We start from the raw sequence: 4580 nt of genomic DNA, 5'->3' as shown, positions 1-4580 counted from the left end.
CCCTCAGTCTATGCTTCTCAAGGCCACATAAAAGTTAATTAACTGAACCAATTTGGCTAGAGCAGTTCTGGTTTCAGCACTGATAATTCTGGACTATCATCGGGTGACTACTCATTCTGCTTTGTCAAAGATGAGGGATTTCTTAGGACTCAGGCCTTTTAGTGCTAAAACTCTCTGAAGTGCCAGGCAAACCAGTTACCCTAGGTATATATTCAAGTCTCCAAAAATTCACAAGAAGCATCTTCAGGACACATCAAATTGACTTAATAATAAACACTTTTATTGAAAATGTATTTTATATTAAACTTATATTTTATGGTGTAGAATATGAAATGATCATGATTTTTATCATAAAGTTTGAAACTTCCAAAATATACACTCTGGTTTCAAAGCTGCTTTAGCTATTAAAAATCACTTGGATGCCATTAAAAATGATTGCATTAAAGCATTTGTGCCCCTAGACACAGGTATGCAAAGAGTTGCAGGAAAATAATATTTACAATGATGCAATTTGACATAATAAGTTTTTATTCAGTTTATTAATGGAAAAGAAAACTAGAGAAGGGTTAGAATAGAAAAGAATACAATAGGAAAGAAAACTAATGGAAAAGAACTATAGCAATATTCATTTGTAAACAGAACTACTAGGAAATAATTAGACATGTAGTAATCATTTACAAGTCATTAAAATGTATCATTTCAGCTGGGCACGTTAGCTCACACCTGTATTCCCAGCACTTTGGGAGGGTAAGGTGGGTGGATTGCTTGAGGTCAGGAGTTTGAGACCAGCCTGACCAACATGGTGAAATCCTGTCTCTACTAAAAATATAAAAATTAGCCAGGCCTGGTGTGGGTACCTGGGTGCCTGTAATCCCAGCTAGGCGAGAGGCCGAGGCAGGAGAATTGCTTGAACCGGGGGTGGAGGTTGTAGTGAGCTGAGATCGAGCCACTGCACTCCAGCCTGGGCAACAAAGCAAGACTCTGTCTCAAAAAAAACAGAAGTATAATTTTAATTGGAAAAAAATGCATCAAATGAAGATGGAGATCACGCTAGGACTATTTGTTGGAAATACAGATATTGGTTTTTAAAAACAGGGTTATTTCCTTGCTACCCTCATGGACCCTGACCACGTCATGCGCTATCACTGTCATAATTTTGCCAAATTATTACCTGGGTTTGGAATACTCATGTACCCTTGCCTGTTTGATGAATTTTTAATAATTTTTCCAACCACAGGTTGAATAGACTTTTCTCTGTAACGATATCCCTGACTTCCCTCGTCCCCCTCCATTTCTGAAACTCCACAAACTCACTCATTATAACATTTATCACATTTTATTAGAGTTGTTTTTCAAGGTTTCGATTAGACTATGACATTCTTAAACCCAGAAAATTAGTCTTTCTGAGTTTATTATCCCAGAACCAAGCATAGGCCTATATCACAGAGTCACTCATCAAAAGAGTTTTGTGAAATGAAGAATGAAAGAATGAATATGACAGTATGAAGTCATTACAGACTAGAAACAATGTATTTTGCTTGACATCTTTAAAATGAGCAAGAGGTGACTCTGGAGTTTTTTTCACTCTATTTTTCATTATTATTATATAATTTTACAAAGTCAAATTTTCCAGATCTTTTACTTTTTTTTTTTTTTTTTTTGAGACGGAGTTTCACTCATGTTACCCAGGCTGGAGTGCAATGGCGCGATCTCGGCTCACCGCAACCTCTGCTTCCTGGGTTCAGGCAATTCTCCTGTCTCAGCCTCCTGAGTAGCTGGGATTACAGGCACGCACCACCATGCGCAGCTAATTTTTTGTATTTTTAGTTGAGACAGGGTTTCACCATGTTGACCAGGATGGTCTCGATCTCTTGACCTCGTGATCCACCCACCTCGGCCTCCCAAAGTGCTGGGATTACAGGCTTGAGCCACCGCGACCGGCCCAGATCTTTTACTTTAAAGTTTCTACTGATTATTGTGGGAGACCATGAATATCTTCCTATACCTGTTTCTTGAGATGATTTTAGGAATAATCAATGCAGGGAATAAACTTTATTTTATTTGGTTTAATCCAGAAAAATAGTTGGTGACTAAAGAGATAGTCGCTCTTGACAATGCCTTCGGTTATTGCATGACAAAAATACAAATCTGTTAAGCAATCATGTTGAAGCACATCAAAGAAGACAGAAACATTTGCTACTAATCCCTTCTTAAAGGCTCTACCTAATATCCTTCTGATTTTGCCCTATTGTGCCAGTCAACAAAGGGAATAGAAAATCTTTCTGTTGCATCCCTTTATATTCTAAAACTTAGACCAACATCCCCTACCAAAAAGTAATGAGTTTTGAATATTACTACTCATTTCAAATTTCTTGAGGCCAAAACAATCTTATCAATCTTTTTGTTCTTCCAAATATGAGACTAAACTGCGTGATATGTGAGAAGTTTTCTAAAGCTGGATGGAAAGTCAAACAGCAGTAGTTATCATCTCCAATACCTTGCAAAGCCAAAGGCACGTCAGTGTTAATGTTGCAAAAGGAGAGTCATAAAATTACAAAGGATGAGGATGATGGTCTAACCGAACAAAGAAAACTATATAAATACCAGCACAACCATCAAGTTGTTGGTGATGAAATCAGGTAAAGAGGAGACTGCTCTTCTATTCCTGAGCTTTTGCTTTTGTGCTTACTTTTCTACTCAACAATATACTGGTACTCAGTACAGCTTGCCTGAATCTCTGCACACTCGGCATGAAGAAATGGCTTTCCTGAGAGGTTCCAAGAGCGGACAGGCCTACCTACAGTCTTGCATAGTCTTGTTGGAACTATTAGATACACTATTCTCAGATATTGCTTGCCTTGTATTATTTTCCTTTTCTCATTCTCTGGCTTCAGCCTCCCATAATGTTGTTTGCTGCTGAAGCCACCAGCAGTGTTACAGTAAGATACCTCACTGATGTTGTTCTCCTTAGTAGCACCTAAGGCAGAGGGTGCATCATGCCAATGCCAGGCTGAGATTAATTGGCCTCTTTGTGAGAAAGCAATGGTGCTGAGCTAAAGGATGTTAACAATATAGGTGTGTTAACATCCTCCATATGGATTACTGCCTTGTGTTCTCACCTGAAATGAGAATATTGCTTTGCTGTATGTCGTAGATGGATTGCAAAGAAGGCAGGGTCCACAAGTCTTACAGGGCTATTAATTAGCCATATCATAGACTTTACTTGTTTTTCTCTCTTCCTTGAATTCTATTTCCATGAGTGCAACAGACACTCAAATTACTTCCAAATCCCGTAATTATAGTCATTTCTCCTGGCTAGCAAAGGACGTTACAATTAGGCCAAGGCTGTGAGCTGGAACTTTCCTTCCTCAGAATGTTTCTCAAGAAGTTCTTCCTGCGGTGGGCCAGTTTTCTAAAAGTCCATTTATTTCTGAATCCAAGTATAAGTAAGCTGTAATGTACCACTTTGTCGATGAGAAGACATCATTTAGAAAGCTGTTTAACTTATCCAAGATCACAGAGACATGTGGCTGTAAAACCATACAGCCATAAAACTTCCCCTTTTCACTTCTGCTTCGATATCCACAGGATGTTCATGTAGCTAACAGAAGAACCTTGAGAAATGCATCAGAAGTTCTAAGCAGTAGGCTTGTTTCATTTTACTGTGAAAAGACATTGGTCATAGTCACGTGGCAAGTGGCAAGGAAAAGATGTTCAAAGCCAGTGACTTAAGGAAATGATCGCTCCTGAGGATAGCTGGAATATTTGCATGGCAACAGTGTTATGACATCAATCCATTCCGTAAAAGCATCGCATAAAAACGGAACACAGGTCTAGTTTGTAGGAATGAGAAGGGTAGGGGTGGGAGGAATAAAAGAAAAGAGCCAATAGTGCTTTACAAAATATACAACATAAAGTACTAGCTCTATTGGGATTGTGAGAGAAGAGGCCTCCCAGTTTGGAAAAATGTTCTTTTTTCTTAACAGTTTAGATCAGGGTTTACAAACCTAAATACCTACAGTTGTCAAGCAACTATTCTCAACAGACAAAGGTCCTAGAGTGTAAAGAGAAAGAGAGAGGCCAGGCACGGTGGTTCACGCTTGTAATCCCAGCACACTGGAAGGCCAAGGTGGGTGGATTGCCTGAGCTCAGGAGTTTGAGACTACCAAGGGCAACGTGCCAAACCCTGTCTCTACTAAAAATACAAAATAAAAATAAAAATTTAACCAAGTGTGGTGGTGCATGCCTGTGCCAGCTACTTGGGAGGCTGAGGCATGAGAGTCACTTGAGCCCCAGAGGCGAAGCCTGCAGTGAGCCAAGATTGTGCCACTGTACTCCAGCTTGGGCCACAGAGTGAGACTCCATCTCAAAAAAAAGAGAGAGAGAAAAAGAGAAACAGTGACTGTCAAAGAGTATCATCTGCCTCATCTAGAGGGTCAATGGCTACTTACCTCTAGCTGATTACTTGCGTTGGAATAAGGTCCCATATTTCCAGGGCTTCTGGTTAGTATGAAAAAACTGGAATAACAAGTTTTACGGTGAAATCTCCTGATTTTTAAATGTTGGCTCCTTGTGAAACA

The sequence above is a fragment of the Cebus imitator genome, unplaced genomic scaffold (genome assembly GCF_001604975.1).
Source record: "Cebus imitator isolate Cc_AM_T3 unplaced genomic scaffold, Cebus_imitator-1.0 Scaffold141, whole genome shotgun sequence".
In the NCBI taxonomy this organism is placed as follows: Eukaryota; Metazoa; Chordata; class Mammalia; order Primates; family Cebidae; genus Cebus; species Cebus imitator.
This window is presented reverse-complemented; position numbering follows the sequence as displayed.